General features: G+C 41.2%; 1 protein-coding gene across 1 annotated transcript in view; it reads left to right on the top strand.

Moving 5' to 3' along the window:
- Nucleotides 1-1,438: 1,438 nt before the first annotated feature.
- The window catches only part of LOC132386688 (NACHT, LRR and PYD domains-containing protein 3-like), a gene marked incomplete at its 3' end in the record, with an annotated part of 59,467 nt that continues 39,826 nt past the window's right edge, over nucleotides 1,439-21,079 (top strand). Inside the window, exon 1 of the mRNA XM_059959033.1 lies at nucleotides 1,439-1,595. The remainder of the gene's footprint in view (nucleotides 1,596-21,079) is intronic.

The following is a 21,079-nucleotide window of genomic DNA, read 5'->3' as shown; positions in this document are numbered from 1 at the left end:
GTATCAAGACGCCCCCGCCAATGCGACCCCGAGGACTGGGGGCCTGTTCTTCCCAGCAGAGTCCCGGACCTCACAGCAACAGCAACAACGAAGAAGAACTTCCTGGGATTTCCCGGTGTTTCTCCGTACTTCCACGTCCGTTTTCAATCGATTATGGTTGCGCACGGCACCCCACTTCACAAATAACAGATAATCAGCTCCGGAGTGGCCGCTGCAAGCTGCGTCGCGTCGCCATCTTGGATCTTTCCAAGTTGCTCCGCTTGCAAGGATAAGTGCCAGGAGGGAGATCGGTGGGAATGAATGGACAAGGAAGTCGCGTCGGGAGCGATCTCTGCGGAAAGCAGAAAGGGGGGTTGGTGGAAAGATGTGTTTGGTAGTGGGATCCCGTTGGAGGTGGCGGAAGATACGGAGAATTATACGTTGGACCTGAAGGCTGGTGGGGTGGTAGGTGAGGACAAGGGGAACCCTATCCCGAGTGGGGTGGCGAGCGGATGGGGTGAGGGCATGGGAGTTGGAAATGGGAGAGATGTGTTTGAAAGCAGAGTTAATAGTGGAGGAAGGGAAGCCCCTTTGTTTAAAAAAGGAAGACATCTCCTTCGTCCTGGAATGAAAAGCCTCATCCTGAGAGCAGATGCGAAGGAGACGGAGGAATTGCGAGAAGGGGATTGCATTTTTGCTAGAGACAGTGTGGGAAGAGGAATAGTCCAGGTAGCTGTGAGAGTCTGTAGGCTTATAGTAGATATCAGTAGATAGGCCGTCTCCACAGATGGAGACTGAAAGATTAAAAAAGGGGAGGGAGGTTTCGAAAATTGTTCAGGTAAATTTGAGGGCAGGGTGAAAGTTGGAGGCAAAGTTAATGAAGTCAACGAGCTCAGCATGCGTACAGGAGGCAGCGCCAATGCAGCGAAGGAAAAGAGGGAGATGGATACTCGTATAGGCTTGGAACATGCCAGCTAACAAAAAGGCTGGCATAACTGGGACCCGTGCGGGTGCCCATGGCTACACCCTTGGTTTGGAAGAAGTGCGAGGAGCCAAAGGATAAATGATTGAGAGTAAGAACTAATTCCGCTGGGCAGAGGAGAGTGATGGTAGAGGGGAATTGGTTAGGTCTGGAATCCAAAAAGAAGCTGAGAACTTTGAGACCGTCCAGGTGGAGGATGGAGGTATATAAGGGCTGAACGTCCATGGTGAAAATAAGGCGGTGGGAGCAAACATTTTTTCATTGAAAAAATCTCAAAGCGTGAGAAGTGTCACGAACATAGGTGGGAAGGGATTGAACAAGGGGGGGTATAAGACGGTGTCAAGGTACGCAGAAATGAGTTCGGTGGGGCAGGAGCAATCTGAGACAATGAGTCTACCTGGACAGGCGGGTTTGAGGATCTGCAGCTGCGGCCCGAAGCCCCGCCCACTTACCCGTTGACGCGCTGACGACATCGCGCATGCTCAGTGCGGGAAGGGCGGTGTTGTTTTTGTTCTTTGTTGAAGCGGGTCGGCCGTGGGATCGGGATCGGGAGCGGGTCCTCACCCTCGCCCCCTGGGGCGGGGAGCCAGGGACGGATTATTCTCTGCGGGGCGACGACAACAGTTTCCTTTCGGTGAGTATTGAAGCAGGTCCGGAGCGGGGAGATCCGAATTCAAACAAGAGAACTGGAGAATAAAAGGTGGGGGTGGGGAAGGGAGAGAACCACAAGGTGATCGGTGAAACCTGAAGGGGGAGGGGGTGAACTTTCCCGAACTGGCGGCCTCGCCTCGTTTCCTTCGCAGAATGTGCCGGGGTCGGTCCGGTTTGTGAGACCTTCTCACCGAACCGTCTGAGATGAGCCGCCGCCCAGCCCCTGTTCTGGTCCTATTAGCAGGATGAAGTTAAACATGTTTCTATATTGTTACTGACAGAGAATTGTACAATTTGTGTTCCGTGTGATATCTGAATGAACTTGCCTGTGATGCTGCCACAAGTCAGTGTTTCTCTGTACCTGTATCTTCCCGGACTTGTGCACTTGGCAATAAATTCAACAGGATCTGAGAAATCTCAGTGAGATTTGATTAGTGATGATCATCTTGGCAGCTCGGTAGTTCGACTGTATGAGACAGTACACTGTTAAATGCAAAACCCTGAACAGTGTTGATGATCAGAGGGATCTTAGACTCCAAGTTCATCGCTCCCTGAAAGAGACTGCACAGATTGATCGGGTGGTTAAGAAGGCAAATGACATGGTTGTCTTTATTCGTTGAAGCACTGAGTTCAAAAGTCGGGAAGTTGTGCTGTAGCTTTATAAAGCTAGTTAAATCTGGAGTGTTTCATACAGTTCTGGTCGCCCCCATTCTCGGAAGGATGTCGGGGCTTTGGACAGGGCGCAGAAGAGGTTTACTGCCTGGATTAGAGGGCATGAGCTATAACGAGAGGCTGGACAAACTTGTGTTGTTTTCTCCAGAGCGGCGCAGGCTGGGGTGAGACTGGATGGACGTTTAGACGATTACGAGAGGGATAGACGATATATTTTTCCCAGGGTTGAAATTTCTAAGATAAGAGGCCATTCATTTGAGGTGAAAGAGGGTAGGTTAATGGAGATATGAGGGGCGTGTATGTTGTTCCTCACCGAGTCTGCTGGGTCGGTCACTGAAATTTGCTCCCTGGGGAGACTCTCCGCTCTGACGTAGTAATCACCCTGCGAATGCTCACAGCCGCCCCACCCCCCCCACCCCGGATGGATGGTGGTTTATCTCCCCGTTCGTTGTTGAAAGATATATATTCCTTAATTGAATAGACTGAGCACTGTGCTGTACTGTTCTATGTTCTGGGTCTCTTGTTGAGAGGTTTTGGGGTAATGGAGGCAAAAGGGATGAGTGGGAACAACAGGTCACTGGAGTCCAGTGTGGGAAATGTGAGATCACCCACTTCTGTAGGAGAAACTGAAATCCTGAGTGTGTTAAAATGGAGAGTTTAAGTGCAGTGGGTAGAGAGGGAGGTGAAAGGTACATTGTATTTATTGTAAGAGTTATTGTGTGTAAGAGTGAAATGACATTAACAATTACTCGTGTTTTGTTGAGATTGTACCTGGGATATGATGTAAAATCCCGCTCTCCATGGGTTATACAGACCTGCTGTTGAAGAAAGGCTTAAAAAAACCCCACAGCAAACTATAGACCAGTGCTTCTGACATCAGTATTAGAAGCACTGCATATATGAGTATTTGAAAAGACAAGACTGATTGGAACAGTCAGCATTACTTTGTTTACTCCTGGCAACACACACAATTTTTTTTTTGATGAGATTGGGAATGTTACCAGGAAAGTAGATAAAGGCAATGAAGCGAATGTTGTTTACATGGTCTTTTGCAAGCATTTAGCAATCCTGCGTGGGAGGTTGGTCAGGGAAATTCATTTGCATCATGTTCAATGTAAGGAAGTAAATTGGAGTAGACAATGGCATTTTGGGAGGAGGTGGACTGTGATGGTTGATGATTGTCTCCATTAATCGTTGGGTCCGTTGCTGTTTGTCATCTATATCAATGATTGGGATGGTAATGTTTTTAACTTGATAAGCACATTTACATGTGACACCAAGATTAGGGGTGTAGTTGACAGTGAGGGAAATTATCTATCATAGGTTACAGGGATCTGGAACAGCTGGAAATACTGACCTGAAAATGGCAGATGGAATTTAATGCAGGCAAGTGCCAAGTGCTGTGCTATGGTAGGTCTTACACAGTAAACAGTGGAGCACTAACGTTGCGGTGGAACAAAAGGATCTGGGAATAGAGGTCCATAATTCATTGAAAGCAGCGCCACAGGGAGATAGGGTGGTTAATAAATGCTTTTGGCATAGTGACCTTCATCAATTAAATTATTGACTGCAGGAGAAGGGATGTTATTTTGAAGTTGTATATGATATCGGTGAGTCCAAATTTAGAGTATTGTGTGTAGTTCTGGTCACCTACCTACAGGAGAGGTGTAAGTTTGAAAGTGTACTGGGAAAAACTTCAAGGAGGTTTCCGCAGTCCCTGAGTGATAAGGAGAGGTTGAATAGTTTTGGACTTTAATCCTTGAAATGCTAAAAATTGAGAGGAGATTTGACAGAGCAGTGCAACATGAAGATGGGTAAAGATTGGTAAATGCAAGCAGGCTTTTTCCACTGAAGTCGGGTGGAATGACAACCAGAGATCATGCATCATGGGTGACAGACGAAAAGTTTTAGTGGGACATGAGTGGATAAGTCTTCAATCAGAGGGTCGAGAGAATGTGGAACGAGCTGCCAACAGGAGTGGTACATGCGAGCACGATTTCACCTTTGAAACTATGGATGGGGGAATATGGCTACTGTGCAGGTGGGTGGGAATAGGTGGTTTAAATGGCTCAGACAATGCACCTGTACTGTGTTCTGTTTCGATATGACTCTCTAACCATGACTCCTTGATCACAGACAGAAGTTTGATTGAGTAAAGATCCGAAATTAATATCAGACTTGAATAATTCACACCTTAATTCCCCAAGAATATTCAACAGCCTGGATGTGTTTTGACGTGGTTTTAAACTGCCCACACGCTCCCTGTCATGGATATTTCGTAACCAGGGAAAGACAAAATGCTGGAATAACTCAGCAGGTCCGGGCAGTATGTATGGAACTGAATACAACGGGAACGTATTGGGCCGAGACCCTTCAGGGGAACTGGAAAGGAAGAGGGAAGAGGCAATATCATTGATTGATTTGGAAGGTGCAGGTTGCTTTTGTGTGAGACTCGGAGCTCAGGGTTTGTGTTTAAACAGCTGCCTGTATATTCCTCAGAACAGGGAGCAGCCTTTCTGCTGAAACCAATTCAAACTGGTTTGACATTTCACTCTCTATCACATAAACAAAGTCACTTCAGTGTTCTGTTTAACTATTTCTGCATATGCAAATGTGCTAAACTGTTAATAGTTTGCAAGGAACCTGTAACATGTCATAAACGACACTGCCAACGGGCTTGAACGAGCTACATTACCAGTTACAGTTGCTGTCCTGTTTGCTGTGAGTTTGCAGAATTTAATTATTTTTACTTCAAACTCTCATTATCTGCAATTGTTTTAAAACTTTTTTTATGATACTTTAAAAAAAAGATCCATGCCATTCCCAACTGTGACATTCCTTAATACAAAGACACAACATGCATCTTTCCCAAATTTGCCAATAACCCTTAAAATGCATCTTTCCCAAATTTGCCAATAACCCTTAAAATATTGTTGATGTAAGGGTAAAGGTGAGGGGCAGAATGAGGTGGAGAGAGAGAAAGGTTGAGCAGGGAGAGGGGAAAAAGTCAGGGCGAGGGTCTGTTATGTACCCCGTAACTGGGTGTCTAATCAGCAGAGAAAGAAGAATTCATTGGAGTCTGATGGTACTATACTGAAGGTGTTTATTAATAAAAATAAGCAAAATAATATCACTAATGCAAATATACATATAAAACCAGTTAGCAGTAATGAACCTAAAAGTGTTGGAATAATAATAATAATAATAATAATAATCAATAATAAACAAGTTCTATTGATGTCTAGGGGTAAATAAATTGTCATAGAAAAGGATAAAGTTCAGTTCATGAGTGCTGATGTAGTTATAGTTGCTGTATTGTAATGGTTGGAGAGAGAGAGAGAGAGCGAGCGAGATGTAACAGCTACAGTCAGGCAAACCTTTCTTTGCTTTCTTAATCCGTCATATCGGTGTGGTCATTCAGTTATGACCTCTCCGTTCTTCTGTGGTGGACTCGTCACTCTGGCATGAGTGGACACACACACAAGTCCCCACCGGCCCTGCTTTTACACTGATAGCCTTACTGACCGACCTCCTGGTTCGGTCTCTGAAGCCCCCACCTTTCTTGTGGGTTCCAACACTCAGTCAGAGTCCACTGGCGTGTCTGGAGGGTGTCTCTCCAGACCTGTCTTTTATTCCTACTCACGGGGACTCAGCTATCCATCACTCCTGAATGACAATGTCCATCAAATAAGGCCACTCCTTCAATCCACTGAGGAATGTTTATGAGCAAATATTGTCCTTGCAGTGAAACAGTAAATAATTCAAAAAGGAGTCACAATATGGTTAATCAGCAATTTCCCCCTCTCTCTGATCTGTCGCTGATGTTCCTGCTTGTTTTTCCATCTCTCTTTCTCATGGTCAGCATAGCAACAGTAATAGTTTGTGTTTCTCAGGAGGGGAATGGTTAACTCTACCCCATTGTCCATCAGGTCTATTCATCACTCATAACAGGTCTATGAGGTGGACAGGGAGCAACTAAGATGAAAGTGAGGCAGTGGAGTAGGTAGAAGGGGGGTAGATGATGGGACACAATGGGGAGACAGCGGGAGGGAATATGATTAGAGAGAAAGGGACAGAAAGGGTGTTTGGTGCAGAAAATTTATTTGCTCCACGTTCAACGTAAGGAAGTAAATTGGCATAGACAGTGGAGCTTTGGGCGAAGGCTGACAATGATAGTAGATGATTGTCTCCCTGATTGGGGGTTTATGACCGGCGGAGAGCCACAGAAATGATAGTTGGGCCATTGCTGTTTGTCATCTATGATAACGTGTTTAACTTGATAAGCACATTTGCATATGACAGCAATATCAGGGGTGTAGTCGGCAGAGAGGCAGGTTACAGTGGGATCTGGCGCAGCTGCAAATACTGAGCTGAAAATTGCAGGTGCAGTTTAACGCAGGTAAGTGCAAAGTGTTGCACTATGTAGGTCTTCCACAGTAAACGATAGCGCACTAAAGAGTGCGGTGGAATAAAAGGAATAAGACATTGCTGAGTTTGAATTTGGAGTATTGACTGCAGTTTTGGTCATCTATCTATAAGAGAAATAAATAAGGTTGAAAGAGTACTGGGAAAAGGTGCGGGTTGTTTTTCTGGGAGATTCAAAGCTCAGGGTCTGGTGTAAGCAGCTGTTTGGCCCCGCACATTCCACAGAACCGTAGGCAGCTCTTCTTAAAGCAGCACTTTAGGCCATTCTGCTAAAACCATATCCAACTGCTTTGAAGTTTCCTTCTCATTTGGGTTTGAAAACATTCACATTATTAGTCTGCTTAACTATTTCTGCTGCAGGGAGGGTCAATGAATGTGAAAGCTGATATAAAGAACACTACCGATGATTCCGAAACCTCGCTACCAATTACAGTTGATGCTGTGCTTGCTGTGAGTTTCTGGAATTTTATAATTTCTTCCTTCAGACTCACATTGTCTATATTTGTTTCTAAAACATTCTTTTCATGATTCCTTAAAAAAATCAGTTTGTGACAGTCACCGGACCATGAGACACAGGAGCAGAATTCAGCCTATCGATTCAGCTCCGCCATTCCATCATGGCTGATCCCTGATCCCACTCAACCCTATACCATTCTCACCATATCCTTTGATGTTCTGAATGATCAGGAGACAATCAGCTTTTGCCTTAAACACCCACGGATTGTCCTCCACTACAGTCTGTGACAGATTCACTACTCTCTGGCTAAAACAAATCCTTCTTCAATCTTTTCTAAACGGTCGCCCCTCAATTTTAAGGCTGCAACCCCTAGATTTGGATACCTTCACCACAGGAGCATGCTCTCCACATTCACCCCGGCCAGTCCTTTTAACAGTCAGTAGGTGTCAATGAGATTCCCCAGCATTTTTCTAAATTCCAGTGAGTACAGACCCAAAGCTGCATCATGCTCCTCATATGTGAACCCCTTCATTGCTGGAATCATCCTCATGAGCCTCCTGCGGTCATTCAACAACAACAACACATGCTTCCTGAGATATTGGGCCCAAAACTGTTGATGACACTTGAAATATGTCCTGATTAATGTCTCATAAAGACTCAGAATTTTCTCCTTGCTTTTATATTCTATTCCCCTTGCAATAAATGACAACATTGCACTTGCCTTCTTTATCACAGACTCAACCTATGGATTAACCTTCCAGGAGTCAGACCCGAGTACACCTGATTCCCTCTGCACTCTGATGTTTGAACATTCTCCCGTTTAGATGACAGTCTACATTGTTAGACAGGGATTGACAGGCGGCAGCTGGGCAGGAAAAAGAAGGAGAGATGGAGAGGGATGAAGGCATGAGAGAGCGGGGAAGGGTGTGGGGAAAGAGGAAGGGTAGTTGAGCATGGGATGAGCAGAGCGCAGGAGGGGGAAGGAGAGAGCTTGGGGAAGGAGGGTGGGAGGAAAAGTGGACGGGGGGGTGGGAGAAGAGCACAGCAGGTAGGGGGCAAGTGGGAGGACAGCGCGGTAAGGAAAGCGAGTGTTTTGAAATGAGCGACAGACACTATATAACCGAATAACCTCGGGTGTAGCGGCTCAGACTGACATCTCTGTATATGGTGAGCACACCGTTCACCCGGCACCTCACTGAACTCCGTCCGGTTTCAACATCACAGTAAGTGTTGTCTCCGATTCTTCAGAACCAGGGAGCATTTACAATCGGGTTTGGCTTTTGTCGGGCTCGGGAGGTAATTCAGTGGGAGAAGGGAGCTCTGAAATCTTCAAATTAACAAATTAATTATTGACCAAATGGATTAAAAGAAACAATTACCTTCAACTACAAACATTCTCCAGTTGGTTTCTACTTAGACGCTGTAGATATGTGAAATGTCCCCACAGGGCAGTGAAAGAGTCTCTCTCCCTCTTTGCCCTCCTTGACACACACTCACTCACATACACAGGAAAAAATTATTGAGAATACAGAACTGCTGTAAGATATCGGCATTCGGAACATCGTTGTGGACTATGCCACAGATCGATTCGTTTAATTAAATCGCAAATATAAACTACAGATATTGGGTGTTTGAAGTAAAGTAAACTACTGGAAACTCTCAAAGTCTAATAGCAATTGTAATAAGTAGACATTCAGATTGCAGACACTGGTGAACTTTCTTTTCTATATCATCGGTGTTTAACTGTTTTTTCCTGTTACAGGAATATTTAAATACAGTGTTAAATTAGCTTTGTTCACAGTCGAAGGTCAGCGCAAAATGTCGAACTGGTTTGCTTGTTTTCAGCAGAGAAGCCGCTCCCTGCTCCGAGGAATGCCTGCGTGTCAGAATTTGCCCTGCAGACAGGCAGCCGCTTGCACACAGAAAATTGCACTGTGAGTTTCACAGAGCAGCAACATCGGCCCCTCCCCCATAGTTACTAAATGACCCTCGTCTGATGGTCTGGTGTAAAGTTAGAAGGAAACGACTTGAAAATATACCCACAGGGAGACTGAACATTCTTAGTGAATTAAGGTGAATTCAGCTTCTGTTCTTTATTTCTGATCTTTACTTCCAGTTGACACGTTATCCGTGTTTTGGATCAGTGACCAAGAAGTTACTTGCAAACAAGAGAACATTTGCAGATGCTAGAGCAACACACACAAAATGTTGGAGTAACTCAGCAGGCCAGACAGCATCTAGGAAAAGAGTGAACAGATGACGGTTTGGGCTGAAACCCTTCGGCAAGACTCCTTTCCCAGATGCTGCCTGGCCTGCTGAGCTCTTCTGGCATTTTGTGTGTATTGGAAGAAGTTATTTGTCTCTTCTGGCGGTCATGGTATTTGTGTTCTTGCATTATCCTGTCTGCATGGTTGAGATTCTCCACAATTCATGTCCAGGTTAAAAACAGTTCCCGAATCAGGTGTTACGATTCCAAAGCAAGAGTGCAAAAAGATGTTTCGTCAACACGGCTTCTGTTTCCAAACCTTGTGACTTCAGATGAATGCATGTCGTTTTTCTCATGACTGTGTTTATTGTTGGTGTTTCGAGCTGATTTCCTTTCTTTTTCAATCTTTTTATTGATTTTCACATATACACAAAAAAAAATAACATAGTAATAAGTAAATTATAAATACAATAGACTTGAAATCACATTGATAAGATAATAATATCCTACTAAACATCAACAAAAGAAAATACCTTAATCAAGTCCACATGATTATATGAAAAAAAAACAAATAACCATTAAAAAAGAAAAAAAAAATATTAAAAAAAATGTGAGAAAAAATATATATTAAAAAAAAATAAAACACTAAACTAAACTAACATAGGCAATAATAACAGTTTACAAGTATAAGATAGTGTCAAAAAACTCCGGAACTCCATACCTGAACATGAATAAGCAGAAAGGTCCGGAGAAGGCCAAATTAATTCATATGAAAATGTCGAATAAACGGTCTCCAAGTTTCTTCAAATTTAATTGATGAGTCAAAAATAGTGCTTCTAATTTTTTCCAAACTCAGATAAGAAATAGTTTGAGAAAGCCACTGAAATGTAGTAGGAGGATTTACTTCTTTCCAATTTTGTAGTATAGACCTTCTGGCCATTAATGTTACAAAAGCAATCATTCGTCTGATTGAGGGGGAAAACTGATTGCCATCTTCATTTGGTATACCAAATATTGCAGTAATAAAATGAGGTTGTAAATCTATATTCCAAATTGAGGAAATAGTAGTAAATATATCCTTCCAATAATTATGTAAAGTGGGACATGACCAAAACATATGGGTCAATGAGGCCACTGCTAAATGACATCTGTCACATAGAGGGTTAATATGAGAATAGAATCGAGCAAGTTTATCTTTAGACATATGAGCTCTATGTACAATTTTAAATTGTATTAAAGCATGTTTAGCACATATAGAAGAAGAATTAACCATTTGCAAAATTTTTTCCCATTTATCTGTTGATATGTTATATTGAAGTTCTTTTTCCCATTCTTGTTTAATTCTAACTGATATTTCTGGTTGTATCTTCATAATCATATTATAAATAAAAGCTACTAATCCCTTCTGACAAGGATTTAAGGTAAAGATCAAATCTGTAGTGTCCATCAAAGTTGAATTAGGAAAAGATGGTAAAACTTTATGTAAAAAATTTCTAATTTGTAAATATCTGAAAAAATTAGATTTAGGTAATTCAAATTTATTAGAAAGTTGATCAAATGACATCAAAGTATCTTCAAAAAAGAGATCACGAAAACATTTTATACCTTTCCTTTTCCATATGTTAAAAGCTTGATCTGTCCAGGAAGGTTTGAAAAAGAAATTAAATAAGATAGGGCTATCAAGAACAAAGTTTTTCAAAATAAAGAACTTACGAAATTGAAACCAAATTCGTAATGTATGTTTAATAACAGGATTAAATATTTGTTTATTAAATTTAACTAAATCCGCAGGAAGACAAGAACCAAGAACAGAGAATAGAGAATATCCCTTTACCTCATTACATTCCAAATTTACCCACTGTGGGCACAGTGGTGAATCCAAATCTAATTTCCAATACAATAAATTACGAATATTATTTGCCCAATAATAAAATCTAAAATTAGGTAAAGCTAAACCACCATCTTTTTTTGATTTTTGTAATTGCTTTTTACTTAACCTAGGGTTTTTATTTTGCCACACAAATGAAGAAATTTTTGAATCAATGCTATCAAAAAAAGACTTAGGAATAAAAACTGGTAGGGCTTGAAATAAATATAAAAATTTCGGTAAAATCATCATTTTGACAGCATTAATCCGACCAATTAATGATAAAAACAAGGGAGACCATCTTGTAGTAAGTTGATGAATTTGATGAAGCATAGGTAAAAAATTCATTCTAAATAAATCTTTATATTTCTTGGTAATTTTTATACCTAGATAAGTGAAGTTATCAGTAACAACTTTAAATGGTGTCCTATCAGTCAATAAAGTTTGTGCATTTAAAGGAAATAATTCACTCTTATCTAAATTTAGTTTATAACCAGAAAAAGTACCAAATTGAACCAACAAGGATAAAATAGCAGGAATAGACCTATCAGGGTCAGAAATATATAACAGCAAATCATCAGCATAAAGAGATAATTTATATAACTTCTCATTACGGGTAATACCAAAAATATTAGGAGATTCACGAATAGCAATAGCTAAAGGTTCTAATGCAATATTAAATAATAAAGGACTTAAGGGACAACCCTGTCTCGTACCACGAGATAATTGAAAAAAAGAGGATCTGTGGTTATTCGTAAAAACAGAAGCAACAGGTTTATGATATATTAATTTAATCCATGATATAAAATTAGGACTAAAATTAAAATTTCTCAATGTATTAAATAAATATATCCATTCAACTCTATCAAAAGCTTTTTCAGCATCTAATGAAATAACACATTCTGGGATTGTGGGTGGTGAAGTATGAATTATATTAATCAATTTTCTTACATTAAAAAAGGAATACCGATTCCTCATAAAACCAGTTTGATCTTCTGAAATAATCTGAGACAGTACTTTTTCTAATCTAATAGCTAAAATTTTTGTAAGAATCTTAGAATCTACATTTAATAATGATATAGGGCGATAAGATGTACATAAAGTAGGATCTTTATCTTTTTTAAGAATTAGAGAAATATTAGCTTCATAAAAAGATTGAGGTAATCTCTTCTTAGCAAACGCATCATTAAAAATTTCACATAACCAAGGAGAAAGCAAAGAAGAAAAAGTTTTAAAAAATTCTACTATATAACCATCAGGACCAGGAGCCTTCCCTGAGTTCATTGATGAAATAGCCTCTCCTATTTCCACTATAGAAATAGGAGCATCTAACAGACTATGATCTTCATCAGTCAGTTTAGGAATATTCAAATTGTTAAAAAAAATTATCTATCATGGACTGGTCACCATCAAATTCTGAATGATATAAAGATTTATAAAAATCTTGAAAGGTATTATTAATTTCTTTATGATCAGTAGTTAAATTACCGTCTAATTTGCGAATTTTAATAATTTGTCGCTTAGTCGAGATAGCCTTTAATTGATTAGCTAACAGTTTACCAGTACGGTCACTATGAATATAAAATTGAGCCCTGGTCCTAATTAATTGATTTTCAATTGAAGAAGATAATAGTAAACTATGTTCCATTTGAAGCTCAACTCTCTTCTTATAAAGTTCTTTGGTAGGAGTCACGGAATAAATCTTATCAATTTCCTTAATTTTATCCACCAATAAAGCAATATCTAAATATCTTTGTTTTCTTTTACCAACAGAATATGAGATAATTTGACCACGAATAAAAGCCTTAAAAGAGTCCCAAAGTATTCCTCTGTCGATTTCTTCAGTACAGTTTGTAGAAAAGAACAAGTCAATTTGCTGTTTTATATAAGTAATAAATTCTGGGTCTTGAAGCAAAGTAGCGTTAAGTCTCCAAGATCTGGTGTTATTGGAATAGTCCGAAATCTTAATAGATAACTTCAAAGGTGCATGATCCGAAATAGTAATAGAATCATATTTACAATCAATAACATCCGTTAATAACCGATGATCAATAAGAAAATAGTCAATTCTAGAGTAGCTATGATATACATGTGAAAAAAAAGAAAATTCTTTATCTTTAGGGTTCAAAAACCGCCATATTTCTGTAATTCCCGAGTCAACCAAAAATGAATTAATAAGTAGGGCTGATCTATTCGGAAGAGTGCGAATAGGTTTAGATCTATCCATCGAAGGATTCAAACAACAATTAAAATCTCCACCCATTATCAACATATATTCATTTAGATTAGGAAGAGAGGTAAATAAACGTCTAAAAAATTCAGGGCAATCAAAGTTTGGAGCATAAATATTAACTAGAACAACTTTCCGATGGAAAAGTAAACCAGTTATCAACAAAAATCTACCCTGTGGGTCAGAGATAATTTCATGATGTGTAAACGATATTGAGGGATCTATAAAAATAGACACACCCCTAATTTTGGCGGTACAATTCGAATGAAATTGTTGACCCTTCCAGAACCTAAAAAAACGTTGATTATCCTCCCTCCTGATATGGGTCTCCTGTGCAAAGATAATATTAGCATTCAGTCTATGGAATACTTTAAATATTTTTTTGCGTTTAATCGGATGATTTAAACCATTAGTATTCCAGGAGATAAAGTTAACAGATCTATCCATCATACCAATATTAATTGTGTGTATCATAAAAGGTTAAAAAGACACATAACCCACAATTCAGGAAGGAGGAAAATTGATTCAGGAGCAGCCGGAGAACATGACACCTCAACAATATTAGTAATTTAAAGTCGGCCCATAAACTAAAAGCAAAAAAATAAAAAGCAAAAGCGTGAAAAAAGATCCCTACCCCCTCCCCCCACCCTTCGAAAGAAAGCCAAGCGGCAGGCGCATAATCTAATACTAATATTACCCCCATTTCAAGATGGCAGCTCTATAAAAAAAAGATTAGAAGAAAACTATATATCACCCAAATTAAAATATAGAGTTGCAAAAAAAAATATATATATCAATCAGAATAATAAAAAAAAACTAATATAATACAACAATCATTAATAAAAAAAAGGTATAAACGTCAAAATTTAAAAGTGTAGTATACCTTTAAAAAAAAATCCCATATTCAAATACAAGATGACGTTTCAAGAGCAAAGACTTATGGGAAGAAGAAACGCCATTTTGAAAAAACCATATTACTAAATACAAATGTGAGTTCAGCAATCTATTAAAAGACAAAATAACATTTAAAAAGAAAGGGATATAGTACAGTACAGCATATATATAAAAAAAACTAAAAGTCCAAAACATTCGTCCCATATCTGAGTACAGGCAAACAGATAAATGCTTGTAAAAAAACAGAATCTTACGGGAAAAATAAACAACTTAAAAAAAAGATAAATCATTAATGCAAAATATAAACGTATATAACCAAAACAGAAAGAAAAAAAAGAATATTATCAAAATTAAAAAAAACATCTATAAACAATGAAGCTAGTAAAAAAAAACCGAACCCATAGATCAAAAAATAAAAAGTTATAACCCAACTTCATAGGTTAAAACTTAAAATAGGAAGATATCCTCTCTCCGAAAAATCTTCCACATAACATATAGTTCAAGTTGCAGTAGAAGATCGAAATTCTCCAACAAATTTCTTCGCTTCTTCCAGAGTGTTGAAAAATCGTTGACTGTAGTCGGGCAGCACGATTCTAAGCTTTGCTGGATACATTAAAGCTTGTTTAAGTCCGATAGAATGAATCTCTGCCATCACTGGTTTAAAAGCGATCCTGGCTCTCATTACTTCAAAAGAATAATCCTCGACTATTCGAAACTGAAAGTTTTTGTAGGAAATCATACCTTTTTTACGAGCTAATCGAATTAGAAGCTCTTTCTCACGAGGATAATGAAGGCGAACAATCACCGCTCGTGGTTTATCAGGCACAGACGAAAACCTCGCAACTCTGTGAGCGCGGTCGATAACAGGTTTAGTTTGCAAACCCTCATCACCGAAAATTTCCCATAGTAAATTAGAGAAAAATTCAGTTAAATCACCGGACTCAACTTTTTCGGGAAACCCGATAATACGCAAGTTCTGTCTGCGAGATCGATTTTCGAGATCAGAAATTTTAAACTTATACTGATCTACAGTCTTAAGAGTCGATTGTACCTTCTTATCCAACACTTCAATTGTACGTACTTTTTCAACAATTAATTTTTCAAGAGTCGCCAACTTATCTTCATGCTGCTGAATAACCGATGCCTGCGACTGAAACTTAGTATCAAGCGATTTAACAGCTCCTTCAAGTTCAGACATTTTCGTGGTAAACGTGTTTTCCAAACTTGCCATTTTACTTTCTAAACTTGCCATTTTACTTTGCAACTTGTTATCCAAACCTGCAAGTTTAGTGTCCAGAAGATTAGAAATTGTTTCAACAGATAACGGCTCCTTAGACGATTTCTTACTTGTAGCCATTTTAAGTTCGGCAAAGTTAGATCAAATATAGTTTTAAAAGAAAAAAAAGTCAATCGAAAATATCAACTCATTTGATTAAATTCGAAAAGATTAGATTAAAGGGTGATTATAGTTAGAAAAGTGAAGAGCGCCTAAAAGGCAGATGTTTACGTCGCCATCTTGAAACTCCACCCCCTCGAGCTGATTTCCTCAACGTCCTTTAAAAGAAAAGACGTTGATTCTGTTCAAGGTCTCGATACATAACAAACATTGTGGGTGGGGTGGTGACCAGTTACAGAAAGCGACAGGCAGCATTGCAAAGCGACCACCATTATTTCACTGTGTGGGGCAGCAGGCTCGATGGGCTGAGTGGCCAATTTCTGCCTGGTCTGTGCACAAGAAAAGCTCCGACTACAGAGTTACTGTAAACTAAGTTAATAAGTACGGATCACGGCAAATAACCTACTGTTGAACAAAAAACAACTATTGCAGTAATTAAATCATCCAGAACGTTGAGCGAGATGATAAGCAACAATGAACCTAGCACCGACCCCCACTGCACCCCACGAGTCACTGGTCTCCAGTCAGAGAGTCAAACCATCTTCCACCACTTACTGGCTTCTGCCACAAAACCAATGTCCAAATCAATTTACCACCTCATTCTGAATGCCAAACCTTCTTGACTAATCTCCCAGGTGGGACTCTGCCAAATGTCTTGCTACATTGTACTGAACTATATAGTTTTAATTCAGTGAATTAACTGTTCTCTCTCCCAGAGCAGTAAGTGTCACATTGTTCCAGTTTGATAACTGACCAACAACATTCTTGCACAGCATATTTTCACTGCTCTGGGGAGAAACTAACCATGAAAGTTATGGGGGAGACTTTGCAGAGCGATGCTGTTGCCCAAGGCCCAGCGTCTGAGTCCAGGAGCTGATGACCCCGGGGCTGCTGCAGGACCATCCACACTGCAAGTGTCCTCTCAGGGCAGTGGAGCGAGTCTGTTTCAAAAAGCCTCGGGTATCCCTGTGAACACAGTCCCAAATCGGTAATGCTCAGAGTCTGGCTCTCTGGAAAGTGAAATGAGAAAGATGGTTTCCCATCACTGACAAGTGGAGCAGCGGCATTACTGCCCCATGACGGCTGTGATTGAGTCCCAGGGATGAGGATGTGATCTTTGTCCGTCTGTCTGCACAGTTTGTTATTGGGAAACAGAGAAGAACACGGGAAGCGGATCTTCAGCCTGATAGGCCCAATCAGGATTAATCCCCGTAGAGTCATCAGGAGGATGTGTCATATCACAGGCATACATCGTGAACGTTGTTGGCTTTGTGGCAGCAGTACAATGCAATATATAATAGTAGAGAAAAAACTGTATTACAATAAGTATCTGTTACTGAAAGTTCAATAAGTATTGTAACAATGAATTCAGTGAAGTAGGTTCGTGGGTTCCATGTCAATTCAGAAATCAGAAGGCAGAGGGAAGGAAGCGGTTCCTGACTAGTTGAGTGTGTGCCCTCAATCTCCTGTACCACCTTTCTGGTGATACCAATGAGAAGAGGGCATCTCCTTGGTGAAGCAGATCCCTAATGACTGATGCCACCGTTTTGAGGCATCGCTCCAAGACGATGTCCTGGATGCTACGGAGGCTACTGCCCATGATGGAGCTGACTGAATTGACAACATTGCTGAGAGTATTTCAATCCTGTGCAGTGGCTTCACCACTTCCCAAACCCCATCATATCAAGCGATATGCAGCCAGTTAGAACTATTATTACGGTACATCTGTAGAAATCTGCAAGTCTTCGGTCACGTCCCAAATCTCGTCAAACTCCTAATGAAATATAATGGCTGCCAAGCATTCTTTGTAACTGCATCGGCATGTTGGGCCCTGGAGATCCTCAGAGATGCTGACACACAGGAACATGAAGTTGCTCACTCTTTCTACTGCTGACTGATCAATGATGATTGGTGTGTGTCTGTGCCCTCGTCTTACCCGTTCAGAAGTCTGCAGTTAGTTTGTTGATCTTACCCATGTTGAGTGCAAGTTTGTTGCTGCAACACCACTCATTCAGGTGATGTATCTCGCTCCTGTTTGCCTTGTCCTCGCCATCTGAAAATCTGCCAACAATAGCCGTGTCGATGGTGATTTGCAGGCGTTATATCCAATAAGCACCAATTGTGGTTTTCCGGTGAGGAAATCAAGGATCCAGTTGCAAAGGGATGTAGAAAGGCCCAGCGGTTCGAACCTTTTGATCAGAACTGTAGGGATAATTGCATTAGATGCTGAGCTCTGGTTGAGAAACAGCATTCTGATGTAAGTATTCGAATTGTCAAGGTAATCCAAAGCCGTGTGAGGAGCCAATGAGATTGTATTGTGACCTATTTTGGATACAGGCAAATTACAGTGGGCCCAGGTCCTTGCTGAGAGAAGAGCTTGGGCACTGGTATAATTGTTAGCCTTTTAAGTGATGTGGAAACTTTCAACTGCAGCAAAATGACCCCATCTCTGAAGCATTCACAGAATACAACTCCTGTTTTTCTGGGGTGGCTGAAATCCCTTGTAAATCTGTGTGATGACAGCACCCACCACTTCCTCACTCTCCTGAAATCGATGCAAACACAATCATTTTCCCACAATGTCCCAGGATTAGTCTCAGTAAGGATCTCTATTGATGCCATCAGTGTCCTAAGAAGGGGTGCAGAATGGTGCACCGTCATGCTATGCAAAGACCCAAGTGGGGCTTGGTCTCAGACACCAGTAATGCCATCAGTATCCCAGTATAGGGCGCAGAATGGGACCCCAGTAATCAGATTCATTATCTCAGGGGTGAGGTTATGTGGGGGAAAAACCCATTTGGCTGTGTTATGAGGTCGGTGCAGCTGGACTGTTTACTCCTGCCCCTGTTGCTGCCTACCTGTAGAATGTTCATTTGATAAATATCTCAGCAGTTGACTCTGGATCTCCAGACATGCTTGGACACGCTCTGCACTGTAGTTTTATATCAATACAGAATGACGGTGGTAATTGTGGACAGTTTAACTCATTGTTGTTAATCTGTTAATGACGGTGGATTTAAAGTCTGGAAGGTAATGTCGAATGGGTCAAGGACAGTGGGGTCACCCAGATCAATTGTCTTTGCTCCTGCCATGTGCTTGGAGATGGAAACTGCCATTTTGTGGAACTGATTTACATCCTCCATTTTGTGAGACAAAGTTGCTTTGCTTTTTGTGTTTGAAAATAGACACAGTGCTGTTTCAGGTCATTTGCTAAACTAGAGATCCTTTCCAAAGAAGTTATCTGTGAGGTGTTCTTCGATATAATATTACATGCAGTTTTGTGAATGCTGGGGATGGTGCCTGCCTGATGTGATTCGAGCTGATTACTGAAGAGAACGCATTAGGGTTCTCTTCCCAGTCATCCTCCTGCTCTTGATGAATGTATTGAATGCCTTTGGATTCACCTTAATCCGAATTGCCAAGAATTTTTCATGACCCCTCTTGCCTTCCGTAACTCCCTTTTTTAGTTATTTTCTGGTCTCTCTGTCCTCCTCATGAGTTTCGTTTGATTCTACCTTCTGAAGCTTTACATACATTTCCATTTCCTTCTTGACCAAATCTATCACCTTCCTGGCCGTCTAACGTCCTCGTGTCTTTTCATCCGTCCTTTCTTTTAAGGAACTTTTGGTAAATATCAAAGGTTGAATGATTCACACAGTAATTCCCCAAGAATAGTCCCACAGCGTTTTGATGTCATTGTAAACTGCCACAGCAACTTTCCTCAGAACTGCTGCAATCAAATGGAACCGGTTCAACAATTCACCCAAAATTATTCGGGTGTGAACAAAGTCACTTTTGTATTGTATTTAACCATTTCTGCAGCAATGTAGTGATAAAGCCTTTAACATGACATAAAGAACATGACTTAGGGTCTCGAACCCGTAACATTACCGGTTTCATTTGCTGCCCTGTTTGCTGTGAGTTTACAAAATTTTATTTTTACCTCAACTCTCATCATCTGCATTTGTGTTTTTTCCATGATTTCTTCAAATAAACCAGTTCATGCCATTCCCAAATGTGACAATATTTAAATTAAAGTATATTACCCTCGGGTATGGACCCACCAAACTTTTAATTGCTGTTGATATCAGTGTGAGTGACTGAGGGTAAGGGGGGGAGTGTTGGGGTGAGCAGGGTCAGGGGAAGGGCAGGGTGAGTGTGTGGAAGGTGGAGAGGGGGAAGTAGAGGGAGTAGAGAGAGTGGGGAGAGTGGGAGTGAGAGATGGGGAATGAGGGGAGAGGGCAAGAGTGAGGAGAGGGAGAGGGAGAGTCAGAGAAAGGGGTAAAAGTGATACATGGGGAAGGAAAGGGGGAGAGGGACAAAGGGAGTGAGGTGGGGAGAGGAAAAGCAGGGTGAGAGTTCTAGAAAGAGGAGAGGGGGACAGATGGGGAGAGGGTCAGAGAGAGAAAGAAGGGGCAGAGAGAGGGAGGAATAAAGAGGGGGAAAGTGTGGGGAGAGTGACTGAGAGGCTCAGAAAGGGAGTGAGAGGGATGGATGGATTGTGAGAGGCTAATGGGAGGCAGAGAGAGTGGGGAGTGGAATAGGAGAGAGGGTGAAGGAAAAGAGGCAGAGAAAGAGAGGAGCAAGAATGCTGAAGGATAAATGGTGGGGAGAGTGAGGGAGTGACAGGGAGTAGGAGATAGGGTTAGGGAGAATAGGAGGGGAAGGTAGTATAAATAGTGTCGAGGAGGAGATGAGTGAGTGGGATGTCGAAGGAGGGGTGTGCAGGAGGCAGTGAGGAATGGGTAAGCAAGAGGGGCAAGTAGGTTAGCAAGGAGAGAGGGTGGTGAGGAGGGAGGGGTGGGATGTACCGTGGAGGAAGAGAGACTGAGTTGGGTGGCGAAGATTGATGGGCGAGTGAGAATGACATCAGTGGCAGAGCAATGAGGGAAATGGGATTGAGGCAGAAGGAATGAAGGTGAGGGGTAGGAGGGTGAGGACTGGGGTGATGATGAGAAAGGAGTGTGAGGTTGACGGATAGCGAATTTTGTGGTGCTAGTTGGGAAGAGTGAGGGAGAGGGATAGAGAAGGGAGCAGGGTTTAGGGCGTTGGTGAGGAGGCAAGGATGATTGAGGGAGGCCAGAATTATTGGACAAAATATTTATTCATCCACAATGGCAAGGACGTTCGTCATGGCTGATCACAAGTCACTGAACAACTCCACCATGAGGTTGTTGTTCCCGGTCTTGATATTCCACAGCAGGGGTGTTTACCACGCACATTTCCCGATCTCCGATTCCACACGAGAATTTCACTGCAAACAATTCCCAGTCTTTGGATCGTATCGCCCTCCAGTCCCAATCTCCATACCCCACAGTGA

The sequence above is a fragment of the Hypanus sabinus genome, unplaced genomic scaffold (genome assembly GCF_030144855.1).
Source record: "Hypanus sabinus isolate sHypSab1 unplaced genomic scaffold, sHypSab1.hap1 scaffold_126, whole genome shotgun sequence".
Classification (NCBI taxonomy): Eukaryota; Metazoa; Chordata; class Chondrichthyes; order Myliobatiformes; family Dasyatidae; genus Hypanus; species Hypanus sabinus.
This window is presented reverse-complemented; position numbering and strand designations above follow the sequence as displayed.